Below are 24,582 nucleotides of genomic sequence, written 5' to 3' on the forward strand. Positions count from 1 at the left end.
GAACCGTGGTCCTGGCCATCAGGCTACTGTACGGGAGGAGGAGAGGGAATCGACCTGTTGTCGTCACTGGGATCATTAGGGAACGAACAAGAGCACAGTTTTGCGAGGCGTAGCCGAGGAGCTTGCCGTCAGCTGTGTGCCTAATCCATATCAGATGTCAGGACGAGTGTTTCTATTTCGCTCTTTCCAAAAGTGAGATCATTGTATTAATTACTGCGTCGCCTTGCTGGATTCTTCTACATTACCTTTCAACAGTCCGTCTATGAACATTTAAAACAATAAATTCCTGCATCTTCAACAGGTGCAGTACATATGGAGTGAAAACATTTACATTTAATTGTCTCTGTGCCTGCACTTTGAGTTGTTAATTAACACCCCCATCTACAATTGTACTCCACAAGCCACAGTACCGTACCTGAAGATGTACATCATATACCACTATCATACCTCATCACCACTGCATTCGTCCCTCCAATTTCCAGTTACATTGGTGTTTGTTACGCTGGAACATCTGTAGCAACAACTCCAAGTAAACATTAATTCCTCTAATTTTACTCTCGTTGTTATAGTGCGGGACATACAAGAAACGAAGTAATATGTTATTTATCTTCTTCGAATGTGCCTCCTAGAAACTCCAGGAGTTCACAATGTCTTTCTTTGATTGTGTCCTCTTGGAATTTATTGAACATATGTGTTGTGGATTGTCGACTAAATAACGAACAATTAAGACGTTGATACTGTAACGTGGGATTAGCTCAGTGCTTACCGTTCGTTCACTCGAAATCTAGCGAGTGAATACTCACCTCCAGCCACGCAGCAAGTGCCTGAGGATCATGTGAATAGGTAACCAGACAAGTGTGTAAAAGCATTGGCTGAAATATTGAGTCCACCTGTTCACATTTCAACCTCATCTGAAAACTGAACAAATTACTTTCAGATTTGGACGAACACTGCAGTGATGCTCACATCTGGATATAAATTACGTTAAAAAGCACTTAAGGTGTCCGCCGCTTCGTCGTTGCTTCCTGCTGTTGGTAACGGTGTGCTTGATGAATGAAGAGCAGTGAATACGAAGAATCGTGAATGAGATGTGGCTAGCAAATTATATTGCTCATTCGTAATTTTCCATGCTTTGTATATAAAGTGAGTTGGTTTCATTCACAGCAATTTAATCAGAGCTATTAGGTCATACCCTAACGACCACCTCCGAAATCGTCGCATGTTACAGAAAAACAGCAACATTTTTCTCAGGAAAATGCCTGTCTACATCTACATCTACATGGATACTCTGCAAATCACTTTTAAGTGCCTGGCACAGGGTTCATCGAACAACTTCACAATTCTGTATCATTCCAATCTCGTATAGCGCACCGAAAGAATGAACACCTATATCTTTCCGTACGAGCTCTGATTTCCCTTATTTTATCGTGGTGATCGTTCTTCCCTATGTAGGTCGGTGTCAACAAAATATTTTCGCATTCGGAGGAGAAAGTTTGTGATTGGAATTTCGTGAGAAGATTCCGTTGCAACGAAAGACGCCTTTCTTTTAAAGAATGCCAACACAAATCCTGTATCATTTCTGTGGCACTCTCTCCAATATTTCGCGATAATACAAAACGTGCTGCCTTTCTTTGAACTTTTACGATGTACTCCGTCAGTGCTATCTGGTAAGGATCCCACACCGCGCAGCAGTATTCTAGAAGAGGACGGACAAGCGTAGTGTAGGCAGTCGCCTTAGTTGGTCTGTTACATTTTCTAAGTGTCCTGCCAATAAAACGCAGTCTTTGGTTAGCCTTCCATACAACATTTTCTATGTGTTCCTTCCAATTTAAGTTATTCGTAATTGTAATTTCTAGGTAATTGGTTGAATTTACGGTTTTTAGATTAGACTGAAGGAATTTAACGAATTCTTTTTAGCACTCATGTGGATGACCTCACAGTTTTCGTTACTTAGGGTCAACTGCCAATTTTCACACCATTCAGATATCTTTTCTAAATCGTTTTGCAGTTTATTTTGATCTTCTGATGACTTAATTAGTCGATAAACGACAACGTCATCTGCAAACAACCGAATACGGCTGCTCAGATTGTCTCCCAAATCATTTATATAGATAAGGAACAGCAAAGGGCCTATAACACTACCTTCGATGACTTTCCGTCGGTTACTACGAACTGTGACCTCTCTGACAGGAAATCACAAATCCTGTCGCATAACTGAGACGTAAGCACGCAATTTCACTACGAGCCGCTTATGTGGTACAGTGCCAAAAGCCTTCTGGAAATCCAGAAATACGGGATCGATCTAAATCCCTTGTCAATAGCACTCAGCACTTCATGTGAATAAAGAGCTAGTTGTGTTTCACAGGAACGATGTTTTCTAAACCCATGTTGACTGTGTGTCAATAGACCGTTTTCTTCGACGTAATTCATAATGTTTGAACACAATATATGTTCCAAAATCCTGCTGCATATCGACGTTATCGATATGGGCCTGTAATTTAGTGGATTACTCCTACTACCTTTCTTGAATATTGGTGTGACCTGTGCAACGTTACAGTCTTTGGGTACGGATCTTTCGTCGAGCGAACGGTTGTATATGATTGTTAAGTACGGAGCTAATACATCAGCACGTAAACTTCTTTGATAAGCTGTACTCTCATGTTCCGCCTCGAAAATAACCCCATATTCCGAGAAGACAGCGAAATATTAGTGAGAACCAACTCGCGGCTGTGCTACGTGTCCTAACGTCACCACAACCTCTGAAATCGAGACATACTACGAAACAACGGTCAAATATTTGTGACACCCGAGACAATAAATTTCATGAGCTATTCTCATTTGCTACTGCATACTGTCACCTCACTGATTACGACCAACAACGAATTTCCAACTGCAGCACCCAACGAACGCTAAACTCGTCACTTTTTAACACGTGGCGGCTCGCATACTACACCTCTATGGCTCAAGACTCAGTGGCACTAGCTGCCAGGGGACATTGATTTTTACCAATAGAGCATTTTTAAAATTTTTGTCGGACAAAGATACGAACGTGGGCCTGCTGCTTACTCGGCAGATGCACTGACCACTACATCAACCACACGCTGTGATCACCAAACTACACAGACTTACCTAGCATGCCTCCTGTCAGACCCGAAGTCTCAAGTTAGACCACACACTACTGCTGTGGTTTCCCTGCTCATTATAATGATTTAGTGCTCCTGCTCATTCTAATTAGTCTGCGGAGACCGCTGCGTCGAGATGGCGTAGTGGTCAGCCCATCTACCTTAGTAAGCAGGAGACCCGGGTACGAATCCCGGTTCAGCCAAATTTTCAGCTTGCTCCATCGATATAAATCATTGCCCAATGGCAGCTAAAGTCTTTAATTCCTTTACGCCTTGATTCATAAAACTGCAAGATGTCCGATAGAACAGACACCACATATAGACTGACTTGACAAAAGTCGTGGGACACCTCCTAATATAGTGTCGGACAACCTTTTGCCCGGCATAGTGTAGCAGATCGACGTGGCATGGACTCCAAAAATCGTTAACAGGCTCCTGCATAAATATTGAGCAATGCTCTCTCTACAGCCGTCCGTAATTGCGAAAGTGTTTACGGTACAGGACTTAGAGCAAAACTGACCTCTCGGTTATATCTCATAAACATTCGATGAGAGCCATGTTGGGCGATGCAGGTGGTCAAATCATCCACTCGAATTATTCATAATGTCCTTCAAACCAGTCACGAACAACTGAGGCCCCAGGACATATTTGGAAACATGAAAGACTGCAAACGGTCCCCAAATAGCCGAATGTAACCATTTCCAGTCAATGATCGGTACATTTGGGCCAGAGTATTCAGATCATTCCATTTAGCCCAGACCATTATGGAGCCACCACTATCAGCTAGCACAGTGCCTTGTTGACAACTTGGGTGCATGGATAAGTGGAGTTTGCGCCACACTCGAACCATACCATCAGCTCTTATCAACTGAAATCGGACTCATGTGACCAAGTCACGATTATCCAGTCGTCTAAGGTCCAACCGATGTGGTCACGAACCCAGGAGAATTGCTGCAGGTCATGTCGTGCTGTTAGCATAGGCACTCACATCGTTCGTCTGCTGCTACAGAGCCGGCCGTAGTGGCCGAGCGGTTCTAGGCGCTACAGTCTGGAACCGCGCGACAGGTAAGTTCGTCGTACGTCCCACACGGTTTCTGCGGTTTTTTCACGAAGTTTTGTTTGACTGTTAGCACTGACAACTACACCAAAACGCCGCTGCTCTCGGTCGTTAAGTGAACGCCGTCGACCACTGCGTTTTCAATTGTGAGAGGTAATGCCCGGAATTTGGTATTCTCGGCACGCTCTTGACACCGTGGATCTCGGAATATTGAATTCCCTACGATTTCCAAAATGGAATGTTCCATGCTTCTAACTCCACCTGCCATTCCGCGTTCAAAGTCTATTAATTCTCGACGTGTGGCCACGATTACGTTGGAAAGCTTTTCGCATCAATCACGTGGGTAAAAATGACAGCTCCGCTAATGCACTGCCCTTCGATACTACCGCCACCTGTGCATATGCATATCGCCGCCAGCGGCTAAAAAATGGTTCAAATGGCTCTAAGCACTGTGGGACTTAACATCTGTGGTCATCAGTCCCCTAGAACTTAGAACTACTTAAACCTAACTAACCTAAGGACAGCACACACAACCCCTGTGTTTGTTCCCCCACACAGATCAAGGTACACGATGTAAATGGTACTTTTATAGCAGGGTATTGTGTAACACTAACTAGACACTCACGAGGTGGCCATTACTTATTGCAGTCACTTACAATACGCTGACAAAAGGGATGTCGTCAATGGTTTGGAGAATTAAGTCCTCCAGCTGCGACGTCTTATTTTTTCTGGCGTACCTTAGCCGCATGTGTGTGGAGTAAACATTTCATGCTCTCTATGAAGACCGTCAGTTGCTTGAAATGTCGTAGTGTGAAGGTACCTTCTTTTGCTATATCTCTCTTGATAGAAACTTGTGTGTGACCGCTTCATGATTGAATGGCATTTCATTTGAGTTCGTTCATGTAATTTCAGTCTGTTGTCTGTCTTCAAATGGTTCAAATGGCTCTGAGCACTATGGGACTTAACATCTGTGGTCATCAGTCCCCTAGAACTTAGAACTACTTAAACCTAACTAACCTAAGGACGTCACACACGTCCATGCCCGAGGCAGGATTCGAACCTGCGACCGTAGCAGTCGCGTGTTGTCTGTCTAATTCACAAGACACTTACTTGGTAGTTCAAAATTGAATAGTTACAGATAGAGCACTCCAGTAGGCATTTCACTGTTCTGACTGATCGATCAGCGATGGTGGTCTTTCTGTTTTGTGGAGAAACATGATTAAAATTTGTACCTATTGTAGCAATTTGTAATGTAAAGACGGCAAGAATGTTCAAGGGTATCTGTACCACAAAACAGTAACGTGTTCCTCGTCGAAATGCAGCGCAAGTAACATCTGGCCTAAATTACGATCTCTCCAGAGTGAAAATGGTAAATATTGGCTTCTGTGTGTCGAGACATTCTAAGGTGGCTGGTGTTAGTTTCATCACTGATATCTAATTGCAAGCGGGAAACCTGTGTTATAACGGACAAAAGAAGGCAGTGATTTACCATAGCAGATCTCAACTAGTAGCCAGTGTCAAATTGTGAACTGTCCACTTGTAGCATAGCCGTAGATCGCTATGAAATTGAACTCTAATCTACGCTTCAGTAGTGCTGCAAAAGTGTACATGTAGAGAAAACGTTGGAAATTCTTAAACAAAATCATAACAAGAAATCTTTAAGTAAATGTATAGCTTGCGTTGGTGAGAGTAAATGAAAGAAGAAATTAATGCAAACTTTTCACACAAGCATTTGACTAGAACTTGTACGAAAATAAAATTGTTAGAAAGCGACAAAATTGAGGTGTAGAATGAGATACTTCGGAGGTTTTATCAGTGTCTTATACTGGATATAAAAACTATTTGAACAAATACAAGGTTAAGAGATTCCTGCTGCTGGTGTAGCTGGCTACGAAGCAAATGAACATTGTTTAAGATACGAGCAATATGAAATCTTACATGTCACAAATTCAGATAGATGAATTGCAGTTGTACCATTCCTTAATGAAAAAGAAAATAATTCAGAAATGCGTTAGGGTGGTTTAGGTCTGTTTTTAGTTCAAATTAATGTAATGAGAAACGTAGTCACAACTTTACTTTCTTATTGATGAACGTTGATCTAAGTTACTGTAATGAAAAATATTAACCAAGCGAGATTACGAAAGGTTTACAGGTCCTGAAATGCTGTTCAAATCAGTATCTGGTTGAGGTAGCACCTAAATGAGTATTTATAAGGCACGCGAACCCTACTTTTTGTGGTAATGTTTTCAGTAACAGCACTGAAAATTATCTCGCCTTTCACCACACCTCTAACAGTAGAGATGCGACGGGAAATAAAAGAAAAATAAATAAATAAAAAAAAGTTATTTCAATGCTGTGGTAAACTTTTGGACGGGAGATCCTTGAACTGTTAATTCTTTGCAGAGTGCTATAGGAGATGAAATTTACGTGCCACTAATTTGTTAGGAGGACGCAACGGGTCCTTGGCGGCGGGAGGAGGCGCCTACCACCTGGCGCACGTCTCGGAGCATTCCTGCCCCGTGACGTCACAGCCACAGGCACCAGCAGTTTCACCTTCTGGCTCGTCCTCTGCAGCACTTCGTCACTACAGAAGGCCATCAACAAATTTCGCGGAAATAATAACACAAGCAATTACGCTTCCTTTGAGGTGAGACTGAAGGCTTTTGTCACAATTTGCTAATCAGCGCTTTCCCGAAACCTAATTAAACCTGCCACTTCTTCATTATTGAATATAAAATTGCATGATGTTGCTCAGAAAGCGTCGCAAAACATCGTTAGAGGGCGCTACAGGAAGAGAGCCATAAAAAATTTGTGTTCAACGATCCGTTGACACTAGAGTCGCGCTTTCTAAAACTACGGTTCGGTAGTTTTGGTAAACTACATAAATGACGTAGTAAATCGTAAGATCACCGTTGGCAGGGAAAGAAACATAAATGGATGTTTAAGAGAGAAACTGAGAGCTGACGACTTCTCTTTCTTTTTCATTTTTTCTTTTTTTGTTGTTTGTTTCGCACAGTATTAGAATGCACATCATCCAGTGTCAGTCCACTGTGTCTTTTACGAGCAATAAAAATTAGTTCATGGTGTAACTTCTGTGCTTTTATGTAATCGAAGCAATTACGTATGATGCAAGTATAGTCTATACACACACACACACACACACACACACACACACACACACACACACACACATACACACACACAGACGAGCGCGTATATATATATATATATATATATATATATATATATATATATATATATATATATATATATATAATTGTTGCTGTTATTTTGTACTCAACAGAACGTTCTTCACCACGATCCAAGGCAAGAGTTTCCTTTTATTACTGATAAACGCGAAAGATGTTTATTAATAACAGAAACATGTTTTATTTAATTTCGACGAAGTATTGAAGCGATGAGTGATAAATTTTACCGTTGCGTTGAGGAAATTGCGTTTCTCAACACTGTATGATAATACACTCATCAAAAAAGTTTTGCATCACCCCGGTTCGGAGAACTCCTGAAGATAGACGTCACTATGGATACTGCATCACAGACGCAATCCCTTTGACTGTTCAGAGATGTCACTAAGCCCGCACAAAGATGTAAACAACCATGCATGAGCAGGATCTATTATACGGAGGGGGTCCGACAGGCGATCAGTTCCAGTCATTCCACCAGGAAGGAGGTACACAGCTCGTGCTGTCTGTATTTCAACCATGCCTAGACGGCCAATACCGCGGTTCGATCGCGTCCACATTGTCACTTTGTGTCAGGAAGGGCTCTCAACAAGGGAAGTGTGCAGCCGTCTCTGAGTGAACCAAATCGCTGTTGTTCTCACATGGAGGAGATACAGAGACAGGGACTGTCGATTACATGCCCGGCTCAGGCCGCCCAGGGGCTACTACTGCAGTGGATGACCGCAACCTACGGATTATTGGCTAGGAGGATCTCTGACAGCGCCGGCCGTGGTGGCCGTGCGGTTCTAGGCGCTCCAGTCCGGAGCCGCGCTGCTGCTACGGTCGCAGGTTCGAATCCTGCCTCGGGCATGGATGTGTGTGATGTCCTTAGGTTAGTTAGGTTTAAGTAGTTCTAAGTTCTAGGGGACTTATGACCGCAGCAGTTAAGTCCCATAGCGCTCAGAGCCATTTGAACCATTTGATCTCTGACAGCAACGTCTCCATGTTGAATAATGCTTGTCGTGCAGCCACAGGGCGCGGTCCCTCCCGCCGGAGATTCGAGCCCTCCCTCGGGCATGGGTGTGTTGTTCTTAGCACAAGTTGGTTTAAGTTACTTTAAGTAGTGTGTAAATCTAGGGACCGATGGCCTCAGTAGTTTGGTTCCTTAGGAATTCACACACATTTTTTACAGCCACAGGACGTCGTGTTACGACTCAAACTATGCGCAATAGTCTGCATGATGCGCAACTTCATTCCCGACGTCCATGGCGAGGCCCATGTTTGCAACCACGACACCATGCAGCGCTGTATAGATGGGCCCAATAACATGCTGAATAGATTGCTCAGGATTGGCATCACGTTTTCTTCACCGATGAGTGTCGCATATGCCTTCAACCAGACAATCGTCGGAGACGTGCTTGGAGGCAACCCGATCAGACTGAACACCTTAGACACACTGTCCAGCGAGTGCAGCAAGGTGGAGGTTCCCCGCTGTTTTAGGGTGGCATTATGTGGGGTCGATGTACGCCGCTGTTGGTCATGGAAGGCGCCGTAATGGCTGTACGATACGTGAATGCCTTCGTCCCACCGATAGTGCAACAATGTCGGCAGCATATTGGCGAGGAATTCGTCTTCATGGACGACAATTCGCGTGGCCCCATCGTGAATGACTTCTTTCAGGATAACGACATCGCTGGACTAGAGTGGCCAGCATGTTCTCCAGACATGAACCCTATCGGACATGCCTGGGATAGATTGAAAAGAGCTGTTTATGGACGACGTGACCCACCAACCACTCTGAGAGAACTACGCCGAATCGCCGTTGAGGACTGGGACAATCTGGTTCAAATGGTTCAAATGGCTCTGAGCACTATGGGACTTGACATCTGTGGTCATCTGTCCACTAGAACTTAGAACTACTTAAACCTAACTAACTTAAGGACATCCCACACATCCATGCCCGAGGCAGGATTCGAACCTGCGACCGTAGCGGTCACGCGGTTCCAAACTCAAGCGCCTAGAACAGCACGGCCACACCGGCCGGCCGGGACAATCTGGACCAACAGTGCCTTTATGAACTGGTGGATAGTATGCTACGACGAATACAGCCATGCATCAGTGCAAGAGGACGTGGTACTGCGTACTAGAGCTATGAACTAGTGGATAGCATGCCACGACGAATACAGGCATGTATCAATGCAAGGGGACATGCTGCTGCGTACTAGAGTTTCCGGTGTGTACGGCAATCTGGACCACCACCTCTGAAGGTTTCACTGTATGGTGGTACAACAATCAAAGTGTGGTTTTCATGAGCAATAAAAAGAGTGGAAATGATGTTTGTGTTGATCTCTATTCCACTTTTCTGTACAGGTTCCCGAACTCTCGGATCCGAGGTGATGCAAAACTTTTTTTGATGCGTGTATTTGTGCTGCTGTCTTTATTTTTACTTCAGTATCCCTTCATTTCACATCACAAATAAACAGTTTCAAAATAATCCTGAATTAAACACTGACAGCATCAATTTTGTTATAAATACTGTAAGCGTCTGTTATAAGTAACAGACAGGAGAATAACTATGCAGAACAAAAATGTTTCGTTGGTTACCTGACACTTTATGTATATCCTCACTCAGTTTCTAGACGGTTCACCACTTCTGGTTTTTAGGGGTATGTAGTAAGACACTTATCACATACGCAGAGAAAGTGATCGTTATGAGATAACGCCCGATAAGGTATGCTACACTCCTAATATACAGGTAATGCAGATACGATCTTAACTAGTCTACGGCAGCCTATGGTAGTTTTAAAACTCTAATTGACATTGATATAACTAGATACACGACATAAACTGCAGCTAAGAGTGGATGACTTACCAGATTGGCTGTCGACTTTTCATAGAGGCGTTCTCCTCTTAAGCGCTAAGGGAAATCTAAATCTGAGGAGCAGGACGGGAATTTGAATCCTGCTGCACATTATTGTGGATCCTGTATGTCAACCTATGTACCACCTCATCTGGAGGCATTGTTGTAGGTCATGTGATTAACTGGTAAATAGGTTACAGAGATGAGTACTTAAATTAGAGAAACTCCTATGTACTGGATGTGCAAATACAAGGCGTTTATAAAAAAATTAATTGTGCTCTAAGAGGACATTACTGGTGTGGTGTCAACGGCAGACACCACACTTGCTAGGTGGTAGCCTTTAAATCGGCCGCCGTCCGGTAGTATACGACGGACCCGCGTGTCGCCACTGTCAGGTCTAGAGAGACCGCCACACGGCAGGTCTAGAGAGACGTCCTAGCACTCGCCCCAGTTGTACAGCAGACTTTGCCAGAGATGGATCAATGACAATTACGCTCTCATTTGCCGAGACGATAGTTAGCATAGCCTTCAGCTACGTCATTTGCTACGACCTAGCACGGCGCCATTACCAGTTTATATTGAGATTGTAATTCATGTATAATCAAGAGCGATGTTCTCCAATAATGGATTAAAGTTAAGTATTCCAGCAGCAACGTACCTTATTGGCTATATTAATTACATTGTCCTATTCCAGACCTCACGCCAGTTTGCGTGAGCTTAAACGCGTGCATTTCGGCCTCCTCTAGCAACACGGTGTTGGCTCTTCCGCCAACACATCAACTGGCCTAAAATAAGAAAGCACATAAGAGACTTACAGTCGTACACTAGCTGATCGAAAGTATCTGGACACCTATTAAGACTTTTAATGTGGGGTGCGCTGACCCTTCGCCTTTATGACGGCTTGAAGACTGCCTGCGACACTTTCAACGAGGTGTCTGAATGTCTGTGAAGGAACAGCGCTCATTCTCCCTCTAGAGCAGAAACTGGAGAAGATGGTGATGTAGACGTTGTGGTCTGGAACAAATTTGACGTTCTAATTCGTCCCGAAGCTGTTGCGTCTGGTTCGGGTCGAGTCTTGGGTACCCGTCCATTTTAGGAATATTATTGTCCACAAACCACTGCATGAAAGACGCTGCTTTATGCAAGGTGCATTCCCTTGCTGATACACACAATCGTCGTCTCCGAAAAGTTCCTCTGCGCTACACAATACACAGTGCTGTAATGTGTGTTCGTGTCCTTTCGCATATAGCGTTTTCTTAAGTGCAATAAGGGGACTCAAGCCTAAGCACGAAAATCACCCTCATACCGTAACACCACCTCCTCACTGTTGGCACTTAACGTGTTACAGGTATTTGGCAAACTCAAATCCTTCTATCGGATTGGCACAGGGTATTGCGTGATTCATCACTACAAATTACTCCTTTCCAGTCATGTACTTTCCAGTGCCGTTCATTTTACGCAATCTCGAGCACTGAATACAGAAATGTATTGTTTATGACCTGCTATTCGACCATTGGACACCATTCTTTGTAACTCCCTGCGCCCACTATTTGCGCTAGCCGGACTGTTACCCTCTGCAATGCTATGTGGTGCCTGTTGGTCACTACGTGAGATCTACCTTGCCTTGGTTTAGCTGCAAATGTTCCATCGCGTTTCCATTCCACAGTCAGATCACCAACAGATGAATTGGACAGCTATAGAAAGTTTGATATGTCCCTGACGGATTTGTTACTCAGGTGACATCCAGTGACCTGTAAACATTCAAGGTGACTCGACATTGCCCAATGGTATCTAGACACTTTTGGTCAGATTGTGTAGTATGTCTGGAAGCAAAAATATTTTGGGAAAGGGCCAGTTTATTGTATCGAGAATGTTCAATACTCAGTGCTGTGGGCTCACTTTTTGTTGAAATTCAGAACTCATTTGTTATTGTTTGTGTCTGTCCCTGTCTTTAAACGGCTTTCTGTGATGCTGGTATTAATCACAAAAAATGGTTCAAATGGCTTTGAGCACTATGGGACTTAACATCTGAGGTTATCAGTCCCCTAGAACTTAGAACTACTTAAATCTAACTAACCTAAGGACAACACACACATCCATGCCCGAGGCAGCATTCCAACCTGCGACCGTAGCGGTCGCGCGGTTCCAAATTGAAGCGCATAGAACCGCTCGGCCACACCGGCTGGCTATTAATCACAACAGTTACAATTTCCTTCCACATCAGTAATTCGGTACATACTATAGTGAAGGTTCGTTAGTATCAGAACAAGATTAGTGAATTCCTGCAGAGTGAAGAACGTATATATTGAAAGAGAGCCTTATCATTCGACTAGAAATGTAGAAACATGCTATGGTTTCGCCAATGGCGTTAATCGACACCCCCATAAGGTGTGCGCCAAACGTCACCTCCTACCCTGCATTCAAACTGAAGTAGATGAACCAGCGTTGCGACGAGTAGCTGCGCCTGGAACACTCATGTAGACAATTGTAGCTAGTGAAGACAACTACATGCCCGACGGTAAAAAAAATTTATTCCATTACTAAAACTGGTTCTCCATAGCTATGAATGTGTTATATGTTTTTGCTTGTTTGTCTCCATACACTAGCAAACGTATGGAAAATCTTGCCTATATTATTGGGACTACAAATAACTGCGACGGGCATTGTAAATAAAGTTTCAGCATTCATCGGCAACACTAGAGAAAATTGAAACAGGCGGATAAATTAAACATATACTCGTAGATTCATCGGTTTACGTGTGAATGGAATGGAAATGAAGTTCCATGCCTCTTGACAGAGCGTAGGGGGACGATGAGGGAGACTCGCACCGCCGTACTAGGCAAGGTCCTAATGGAAGTGCTTTGCCGTTGCCTTCCTCCGACCGTAATGGCGATGAATGATGATGATGAAGACGAGACAACAACACCCAGGCATCTCGGGGCAGGTGAAAATCCCGCCGGGAATCGAACCTGTGACCCCGTGTTCGGTAACCGAGAACGCTATCGCGAGACCACGAGCGGCGGAGTTTTGTGTGCATAAAGTATCAAAATATAAATTTCGACACTTTCGAGGTATTCTTCGATTAACATAATTTTGTGACTGCCCTTCAGGGAGTCGAGTGTCTTCCGCCGGCCAGTCAAAGTTCTCTCTCGGGTGCCATGCGCACGCTGCGTTGGCTGTTTTGTACTCATTCAGGGCCTCATTCACGCTGGTTGCGTGCTGCCAACATTATTTCCACCTCATCCTCCTAACATCACAATTTCTCGATGGCAAAGTCGTTTTATTCGAGCTATTGGATTAATATTTACCATATATAGCGGAACAACGTACAGAATCAACTATTGAAAAAGACTTCACTAAATGATTCCAAAACAGAATGCACATGGCTAACACAATAGCAGCGAGACCAGAATTAGTACTCATAAACGAGAAAGCTACATGGTATGGGACCTAAGCACTTGAGAAACGAATTGTTTTGAAATAATTTGTAGTCTGTAGCAGATTGGGGGTAACTAGGCTGTGGCAATCGGCGCGATACCCTAAGCCCCCCGAGAACAACAGATCTTGGCGCCCAAATGTAAGAAAGGGACAAATAATGAAAAATTAAAATAGAAAAGGAACATTGAGAAAATTATTAAAATTAATGTCACGTGAAATATTTAGCTACATTAAAATAAACTAGGGTGGCTTTGGAAATCCATCAGAGGTAAGAGAATATGCTAATCATTTATCTCCTTTATTCAGGTAAAATATTACTTAATTGAATGTACAAAATAGTGGAATCAAGGCAGGGCTGCCAATATGACGCCATCTATGTAGTTAAACATAAATTCGTTGACGTTTTTATAGCTCTGACAAACATGTCTTACGCGTGAGAAATGTTACGAACAAAGTGCAGCAGTAGATGTTAAAAACACAATTGTAAATAACTGGAAAGAATAGGTTCAGCGCTTAAGGCTCCTCACTATCAGAAATGCTAGCATCAAAGCATCATTCGATCTGGCGAAACTTTAAACATGAATGGAAGATGGGATCAAGTGTAAATTCTCTAAGAAATGAGTAACAACAGTAAAAAGCACTTCGAGGAGCTTTGCGAAGACGAGCCGATGACAGCGCCCATCATGAGATATAGAGTGATATTTTATTTATCACATCTTTTTAGTGAATGAATTAAACTATACACGCACCTTTGTTGGCTAAGGTCACGTGACTTTACGTTAGAATTTATAGTTATTAACGGATAACGCACCACTCTGAGAGGAAGGTGAAGTTAGCGTTTAGTTTAAGAAGAAATACAAATATAAAAACATTGGCCAGGTGGGAGCAGGACTCCCACACTGAGGGTTCCGTGTAAACTTCTTCGAACATACACTACGTGATCAAAAGTATCCGGACACCCCCAGAAAAATACGTTTTTCATATTAGGTGAATTGTGCTGCCACTTACTGCCATGTACTACATATCAGCCACCTCAGTAGTCATTAGACGTCGTGAGAGAACAGGACGGGGCGATCCGTGGAACTCACGGATTTCGAACGTTGTCAGGTGACTGGGTGTCACTTGTGTCATACGTCTGAACGCCAGATTTCCATATCGCTAAACATTTCTGGGTCCACTGTTTCCGATGTAATAGTGAAGTGGAAATATGAAGGGACACGTACAGCACAAAAGCGTACAGGCCGACCTCGTCTGTTGACTGATAGAGACCGCCGACAATTGAAGAGGGTCGTAATGTGTAATAGGCAGACATCTATCCAGACCATCACACAGGAATTCCAAACTGCATCAGCATCCACTGCAAGTACTATGACAGTTAGGCGGGAGATGAGAAAACTGGGATTTCATGGTCGAGCGGCTGCTCATAAGCCACACATCACGCCGGTAAATGCCAAATGACGCCTCGCTTGGTGTAGGGAGCGTAAACATTGGACGATTGAACAGTGGAAAAACGTTGTGTGGAGTCACGAATCACGGTACACAATGTGGCGATCCGATGGCAGGGTGTGGGTATGGCGAATGCCCGGTGAACGTCATGTGCCAACGTGTGTAGCACCAACACTGAAATTCGGAGGCGGTGGTGTTATGGTGTGGTCGTGTTTTTCATGGACGGGGCGTGCACCCCTTGTTGTTTTGCGTGGCACTATCACAGCACAGGTCTACATTGATGTTTTAAGCACCTTCTTGCTTCCCACTGCTGAAGAGCATTTCGGGGATGGCGATTGCATCTTTCAACACGATCGAGCACCTGTTCATAATGCACGGCCTGTGGCGGAATGGTTACACGACAATAACAACTCTGTAATGGACTGGCCTGGACAGAGTCCTGACCTGAATTCTATAGAATACCTTTGGGATGTTTCGGAACGCCGACTTCGTGCCAGACTTCACCGACCTACAGCGATACGTCTCCTCAGTTCCTTTTTACCGACTGATGTACGGCACACTAAAAACTTTTAAATTTGGCTGTGATCAGCATTTTGAAGCTTATGTTGTAGAACTTAGTAGGATGTTGATTGCAACATTCACGATATACTAAGCTCTATTTCGGAATTTGAGTTAATCATTAGCCAACTTCAAGCCTGATTAAGCTCTTTAACACAACTTCTATTAATAACGTTTTTGTAGACACATAGGGCTGCAGAATCATTGTGCAATCAACATTTTCAGTTAAGCTATAATACTAATAAACGAAGAAAGTTTTGTGCACTTGAATGAGTATTTGTGAAACACAATTTGGAAATATGTATGCAACACACACTTGCCGTTAGTTTAAAGTATAGTATACTCTGTACCATAGGCATATGATACTTTCAAAACTGTTGTCCTGAAAGTTAACTTGTATAAGTACTTTACATGCTTCTAAATCCCGAGGTACAAGCAGAACCGGAATATCATGCAGAATAAGCATCAACTGACTTGCAAAACTCTAAGCGAGATCATCACAGAATCAGAGCGTATGATCGAAGAAGAAATGAATATGATGATTTAAGTTCCGTTGACGATGAGGTCGTTAGAGACAGGGCTGAAGTTCGGATTTGATTGGGAAGAAAAGCAGCCATGACCTCACAGAGGAACGATCGAACGATTCAGGCATTCGCCTTGAGCGAGTGAGCGAAATCACAAAAAATCCTAAATCTGAATGACCGGACAAAGATTTGAAACACCGTTTTCCGGAGTACGAATCAAGTGGTTTACTACTTCATGAATTTTTAAGAAAATATATATCTCCAGTAAAAATATAAGAGCTATTTGGAACATAGTAAATTATAAAGCACGAAAATAAGGAAATATCTTTAAAGGCAAACAACGAATTAGTCAAAGATCATCCCAAAAGTGCACACAATTTCAATAAGTTTTGTAGGGTAGCAGGAGATAATTTAGGTCTGAACACGTCCTTGGTGGATAGGTTACAATGTCAGTATGGAGACTGAGACGCACCAGTTGTCCAAACATGCGATTTATTTAATTTAGAAACACAATATGTTTCGGTATGACATGATCATATTACCATGTTTTTAAAAGCATTATGCCACTAAACCGAATTATTGAACGAAGTCCTGTGAAAGTGTTATGCACCAACAGTAATTACGAATTTTATACCACGTTCCGTGTACACTCTAACACAAAAAAAACTACTCACCATGAAGGAATGATCCGAATGGGTCGGAAATCCGCGCATGTGACATACACGTGTGGACAAGCAAATGATTACAACTTCAGAGAAACTGGTTGATTCATTCAAGAGAAAGAGCATCACAAACTGACCAAGTCAATAACGCGTTGGTCCACCTCTTGTTCGTATGTAAACAGTTATTCGGCTTGACACTGACAGAGAGTTGTTGGATGTCTTCCTGAGGGGCGTCGAGCCACATTCTGTTCAGTTCGGGCATTAGATTATCAAAATCCCGAGTGGCTTGGAAAACCGTGACCATAATGTTGGAAAACGTTCTCAGCTGGGCAGATGTCCGGCGACCATGCTAGCTCAAGTTGGGTTTGCCAAGAACGAAGATAAACAGCAGAAAAAGTCGTATGCAGAAGGGCTTTATCTTGTTAAAACGTAAGCCCGGGATGTCTTGCCATGAAGAACAAGAAAATGGGAAGTAGAATATGGTCGATGTACCGCTGTGCTGTAAGGATGCCGCGAATGACAAGCAAACGGATCCAAAGATCAAAGAAATGGTACCCTAGACCATCACTCCTCGTTACTGGGCCGTACGACAGATGACAAACAGGTTAGTGTCCCATCACTGTCCGCAGCCTCTCCAGACTCTTATTCGCCCTGGAATCTCACTGGCTGGAGTGTCGGAAGTTCCATGCGGTTTTTCACGGATGATGCTGTAGTATACAGAGAAGTTGCACCATTAGAAAATTGCAGCGACATGCAGGAAGATCTGCAGCGGATAGGCACTTGGTGCAGGGAGTGGCAACTAACTCTTAACATAGACAAATGTAATGTATTGCGAATACATAGAAAGAAGGATGCTTTATTGTATGATTATATGATAGCGGAACAAACACTGGTAGCAGTTACTTCTGTAAAATATCTGGGAGTATGCGTACGGAACGATTTGAAGTGGAATGATCATATAAAATTAATTGTTGGTAAGGCAGGTGCCAGGATGAGATTCATTGGGAGAGTCCTTAAAAGTGTAGTCCATCAACAAAGGAGGTGGCTTACAGGACGATCCTTCGACCTGTACATGAGTACTGCTCATTAGTGTGGGATCCATACCAGGTCGGGTTGACAGAGGAGATAGAGAAGATCCAAAGAAGAGCGGCGCGTTTCGTCACAGGGTTATTTGGTAAGCGTGATAGCGTTACGGACATGTTTAGCAAACTCGAGTGGCAGACTCTGCAAGAGAGGCGCTATGCATCGCGGTGTAACTTGCTGTCCAGGGCCGGCCGCAGTGGCCATGCGATTCTAGGCGCTTCAGTCTGGAACCGCGCGACCACTACGGTCGCAGGTTCGAATCCTGCCTCGGGCATGGATGTGTGTGATGTCCTTAGGTTAGTTAGGTTTAATTAGTTCTAAGTTCTAGGGGACTGATGACCCCAGATGTTAAGTCTCATAGTGCTCAGAGCCATTTGAACCATTTTGCTGTCCAGGTTTCGAGAGGATGCGTTTCTGGATGAGGTATCGAATATATTGCTTCACCCTACTTATACCTCCTGAGGAGATCATGAATGTAAAATTAGAGAGATTCGAGCGCGCACGGAGGCTTTCAGACAGTCGTTTTTCCCGCGAACCATACGCGACTGGAACAGTAAAGGGAGCTAATGACAGTGGTACGTTAAGTGCCCTCCGCCACACAACGTTGGGTGGCTTGCGGAGTATAAATGTAGATGTAGATGTAGTACTATCTTCAGTGATGAGTTCCGTTTCGAATTGAGCCCCGATGACCAGCGAAGACGCTTCTGGAGGCACCCCAGACAGCGGTGGGATATCAACCTGACGGTCGTACGCTATACGCCCCGCCAGCCAGGAGTGGTGGTCTAGGATACCGTTTCTTTCCACAGTAGGATCCGTTTGCTTGTCATCCGCGGTATCGTTACAGCACAACGGTACGTCGACCATATTCTAAGTCCCGTTTCCTTGTTCTTCATGGCAAGACATCCTGGGCTTACGTTTCAACAAGTTAACGCCCTTCTGCACACGGTGAGAGCTTCTGCTGATTGTCATCGCGTTTGCCGAACCCTACCTCGGCCAGCAAGTTCGCGAACCTCTTCTCAAGTGAGAACGTTTGCAGCATTATGAACAGGGTCCTCCAATCAGCTCGGGATTTTGATGTTCTAACGCGCCAGTTGAAAACTATTCGGTACGATATTCTTCAGGAGGCCATCCAACGACTCTGTTAATAAATACCCTACCGAAAAACTGATTGCATAAGGGCCAGAGGTGAACCAACGCATTACTGACTTCCTCGAATTGTGAAGGTCTTTCTGTTGATAAATCATTCAATTTTTCTGAAATTGTAATCATTTCGAGGATGAGATTTTCACTCTGCAGCGGAGTGTGCGCTGATATGAAACTTCCAGGCAGATTAAAACTGTGTGCCGGACCGATACTCGAACTCGGGACCTTTGCCTTTCGCGGGCAAGTGCTCTACCATCTGAGCTACCCAAGCACGACTCACGCCCTGTCCTCACAGCTTTACTTCTGCCACTACCTTCCAAACTTCACGGAAGCTCTCCTGCGACTGTTGGCAACGGCCTTGCTGCAGTGGATACACTGTTTCCCATCAGATCACCAAAGTTAAGCGCTGTCGGGCGTGGCCGGCACTTGGATGGGTGACCATCCGGGCCGCCATGAGCTGTTGCCATTTTTCGGGGTGCACTCAGCCTCGTGATGCCAACTGCGGAGCTACTCGACCGAATAGTAGCGGCTCCGGTCACAGAAAACCATTATAACGACCGTGAGAGCGGTGTGCTGACCACACGCCCCTCCTATCCGCATCCTCAGCTGAGGATGACACGGCGGTCGAATAGTTCCGATAGGCCACTTGTGTCCTGGAGACGGAGTGCTGCTTTTCTCCTGCGAACCTTGCAGAACTAGCACTCCTGGAAGAAAGGATAATCATTTGTTTGTCTATACGTGTACATCACATTTACCGATTTCCGTCCTGTTCGGATAATTCTTTTGTGGTGCGTCGCTTTTTTTGCCTTCAAGCATAATATTTATTTTACTAATCAGTTTACCGGATAAGATGCTTTTAAATCAGGCTAAAAGTACAACATAATTTCTGATAGCCCTACACAGATTCTTAGCCCCATACACATAATCCTGATATTTTGTGATAATGAATTTTTAATACGTATGAAAATATCTATAAGATTTAAAACGAAAAATGTGGGACGCATGCAAGAATTAACCATAAGGAGGTGATGTATTTGTGCGTCAGGCATGTGCTGCATGAATCTCACGTTTTTCATTTTAAATCTTAGAAATATATTTTCATAAGTATTGAAATCACAAATTTTCAAGACTATCTGCATGAGGTTAAGCTAGAAAACTTATTTTATACTTTTCGGTAAGATTTAAAAACGTGATATATCAAAAATCAGATTTTATTTAAATAATTATTTTCTGCTACCTACTCTTGGGCGAATGAAAATTTTCAATCGATTTCAAACACTTTGATGAGATTAAAACAAGTATGTCGTAAATTCAGTTGCAATCAGTAAAAAGTGGAGAGATTCGAACTGAGACGGAGCCTTACCAGCAGTCGCTCTTGCCACGAACCATTCGCGACTACCATTTGAAAAGAGAAGAATGACAGTGGTGCACAAAATACCTTCCACCACACACGAGACAAGAAAGTGAGTTCATACTGCATTGTCATCCAGTTCTGATTTATGTTGGAAGTTTCAAATTGAAATGAGTCCGTCAGTTCCATTCTCTGGACGACTTGTTTCACGTCATGCTAATTTCCACCATCGTATAAAAGATAGAAACAGTTCCACGAGATCGATTAATAACACCTTCCATCATCCCACTGTCCGTGTAGTTTGGTTACAACTCCGTGAGAAGCAATGGTTGATCAATTTTAATCGCTCTAAAAGTAAATACATAGTTACTGCCCTCTCGTTAGATTTTTCGAATGAGCACGCACTGAATTTGAAAACGCCCCATTGCCCTGAGAACCGTATTCCTACGGCTCTTATCAACCTACTGTACTGCAATGCTTGTGTTTTGATGAGGTACTTTGCAGTGACCTCCAGACACTAATATATAGTGTCTAATGCAAAGACAAGGCCACGACAGTAATCATAACTCTCTCCATGTGCGGAAACGACGGCAACTGTGCGAGTACAGGACGTAGACAAGTTGTGATATACGGAAGTTTGGATCGGTCCTGAAGCCGTGATCGGCTGGCCGAGGTGGTTAAGAAAACCACTCGCGAAAAGCAGGGAATCGGGGTTCGAATCCCAGGCCGGCACAAATTGTCATCATCACCAACACACTGAGCAGCTGGGGTATGATCACATTCGCAGCTGAGAATACATTTCTTGTCTTATCGACCTGTCTGGACACAATTGGGTAGGGGAGGGGGCTTTGTTCACTGTTCAGTCCAGATACCTTCGAGGTGCTCCGTATCACGATATCGTGGCGAAGTGAACGAACTATATAAGCTGAAGGACATGGTAGTAGTGATGTGTGTACAGAACTTGGTAATTTTTTTTTTTTTTGAAATGAAACTTGCACTTTGATAATAATTACCGCAAAGCACTATTACATCGGTAATGAACTGTGCCACACATTAGTATATGTTCGCTTATCGAATGTGTTACTTACATAAGAAGAACGACATCTGATTATTGAAAATTTGTCAATTAAGCTGAACTCTATTTGTCTTGTGAGTTGCTACATGTCTTCGAATATCACGGTAGTGTACGCTTGCAACGAAGGACTTTCCAAACGACTACAAGCAGCTAAAACCGCACATTAACAGCTCAGAAACGGTAACTAACTTTATTCGCTTTGTTCGTTCTGCAGCAAAGTTTCCGACAGAACCGCATGAGGCCGGTTAGCGTGCGGGCAGATGGCGGACTGAGCGTGGCAGCTCGCTGCCGACCACGGCGTGCGCGCCGACGCCTCGCGGTGCTTCGTGCGTGGGCCATGCGCTCGGCGTGCCGGCGGGCGAACTTCTTGCGCGGAAAATCTCCCTCATAAATTTCACCACCTTTCACAGACACGCGTCAAGTACAGATTAAAGCTGTCGACAAATGTACCGAAGCAAAAAGCGAGATTTTGTTTATAGCCAAGACAAAAAAAGAGTCTGATAAAAAAAAATACTGGTGTGCGACGTGGAATGTCATCGACACATTTTCTTTGACTAATGGCGCAATTATGATTCAAAACGTTTTTCTCAATAGAAAAAGTGTCAGTACATTGTAATTAACACCAGTGACGTTATAATATACTACTGGCCATTGAAATTGCTACACCAAGAACAAATGCACGTGATAAACGGGTATTCATTGGACACATATATTATACTAGAACTGACATGTGATTACATTTTCACGCAATTTGGGTGCATAGATCCTCAGAAATCAGTAACCAGAACTACCACTTCTGGCCGTAATAACGGCCTTGCCTGGGCACTGAGTCAAACAGAGCTTGAATGGCGTGTACAGGTACAGCTGCCCATTCAGCTTCAACACCATACGACAGTTCTTCAAGAGTAGTGACTGGCATATTGTGACGAGCCAGTTGCTCGGCCACCATTGACTAGACGTTTTCAATTGGTGAGAGATCTGGAGAATGCACCGGCCAAGGCAGCAGTCGAACATTTTCTGTATCCAGAAAGGCCCGTACAGGACCTGCAACATGTGGTCGTGCATTATCCGGCTGAAATGTAGGGTTTCGCAGGGATCGGATGAAGGGTAGAGCCAATGGTCGTAACACATCAGAAATGTAACGTCCACTGTTCAAAGTGTCGTCAATGCGAACAACAGGTGGCCGAGACGTCTAACCAATGACACCCCATACCATCACGCCGGGTGATGCACCAGTATGGCGATGACGAATACACGCTTCCAATGTGTGTTCACCGCGATGTCGCCAAACACGGATGCGACCATCATGATGCTGTAAACAGAACCTGGATTCATCCGAAAAAACGACGTTTTGCCATTCGTGCACCCAGGTTCGTCGTTGAGTATACCATCACAGGCGCTCCTGTCTGCGATGCAGCGCCAAGGGTAACCGCAGCCATGGTTTCCGAGCTGATAGTCCTCAATGCTGCAAACGTCGTCGAACTGTTCGTGCAGATGGTTGTTGTCTTGCAAACGTCCCCATCTGTTGACTCGGAGATCGAGACGTGGCTGCACGATCCGTTACAGCCATACGGATAAGATGCTGTCATCTCGACTGCTAGTGATACGAGGCCGTTGGGATCCAGCACGGCGTTCCGTATTACCCTCCTGAACCCACCGATTCCATATTCTGCTAACAGTCATTGGATCTTGACCAACGCCAGCAGCAACGTCGCGATACGAGAAACGGCAATCGCGATAGGCTACAATCCGACCTTTATCAAAGTCGGAAACGTGATAGTACGCATTTCTTCTCCTTACACGAGACATCACAACAACGTTTCACCAGGCAACGCCGGTCAACTGCTGTTTATGTATGAGAAATCGGTTGGAAACTTTCCTCATGTCAGCACGTTGTAGGTGTCGCCACCGGCGCCAACCTTGTGTGAATGCTCTGAAATCTAATGATTTGCATATCACAGAAACTTCTTCCTGTCGGTTAAATTTCGCGTCTGTAGCACGTCATCTTCGTGGTGTAGCAATTTTAATGGCCAGTAGTGTACATTCTAAGACAATAAATAAATAAACACGCACCATGAATGAAATATCCGAATGGGATGGAAATTGATAAATGTGATGTACATGTGCAGCCAAACAAATAAGTACAATTTCAGAAAAACTGTATGATATATTCAAGAAAAAGAACTTCACAAGTTGAGCAAATCAATAACGCTTTGGTTCACCTTCGGCCCTTATGCAAGCAGTTTCTCGGCTAGGTATTGATTGACGAAGTTGTCGTATGTCGTCCTGAGAGATACCGTGCCAAATTCTGACCAACTGGCGCGTTAGACCCTCAAAATCCCGAGGGTCCTGCCCATAATACTGCAAACGCTCTCATTTGAGGAGAGATTCGGCGACGTTCCTAGCTAAGAAAGGGTTTTGTAAGCACGAAAACAAGCCATGTGCGGGCGGGCGTTATCTTGCTGAAATGTAAGCCCAGGATGGCTTGCTATGAAGGGCAAGAAAACGAGGCGGAGAATATCGTCTACGTACCGCTGTGTCGTAACAGTGCCGCAGATGACAAGCTATGAAAAGTAATGGCACCCCGGCCAGACCACCACTCCTGGCTGTCGGGCGACAGCCAGGTTGTTATCCAGCCGCTGTCTGGGGTGCTGCCAGACACGTCTTCGCTGGTCATCGGGGGTCATTTCCAAGCTAGACTCGTCGCTGAAGACAACTCTACTGCATTCAGTAAGATTCCAGGTCAGTCAGATCGGGATTTTGACGATCTAACGTGCCATTTGGACAAAATTTGGCACGACATCACTCACGACTCTGCCAATGTCAAGCCGAATAACTACTTGCATAATAGCCAGACGTGGACCAATGCATTATTGACTCTCTCAATTTGTGAAGATATTACTCTTGAACAAGACTTCCACTTTTTCTCCAATTATAATTATTTGTTTTTCTGTTCACGTACATCACATTCGGATTTGTGGTGCGTTCTTTTCTGTTCTCTCTTTTTCTTAGAATGTACTTCTCTGATACCCAAGATATGAAGTTTGAGGGCGATACATAGGACAATTCAAACTGAGTTTG

At 44.0% G+C, this 24,582-nt stretch overlaps 1 pseudogene; it reads left to right on the forward strand.

Annotated features, from left to right (window-relative positions):
- The first annotated feature begins 19,423 nt into the window (after nucleotides 1–19,423).
- On the forward strand, nucleotides 19,424–19,541 carry LOC124597025 (annotated as a pseudogene).
- Nucleotides 19,542–24,582: the final 5,041 nt, after the last annotated feature.

Source organism: Schistocerca americana, chromosome 2, assembly GCF_021461395.2.
Source record: "Schistocerca americana isolate TAMUIC-IGC-003095 chromosome 2, iqSchAmer2.1, whole genome shotgun sequence".
Taxonomy (NCBI): domain Eukaryota; kingdom Metazoa; phylum Arthropoda; class Insecta; order Orthoptera; family Acrididae; genus Schistocerca; species Schistocerca americana.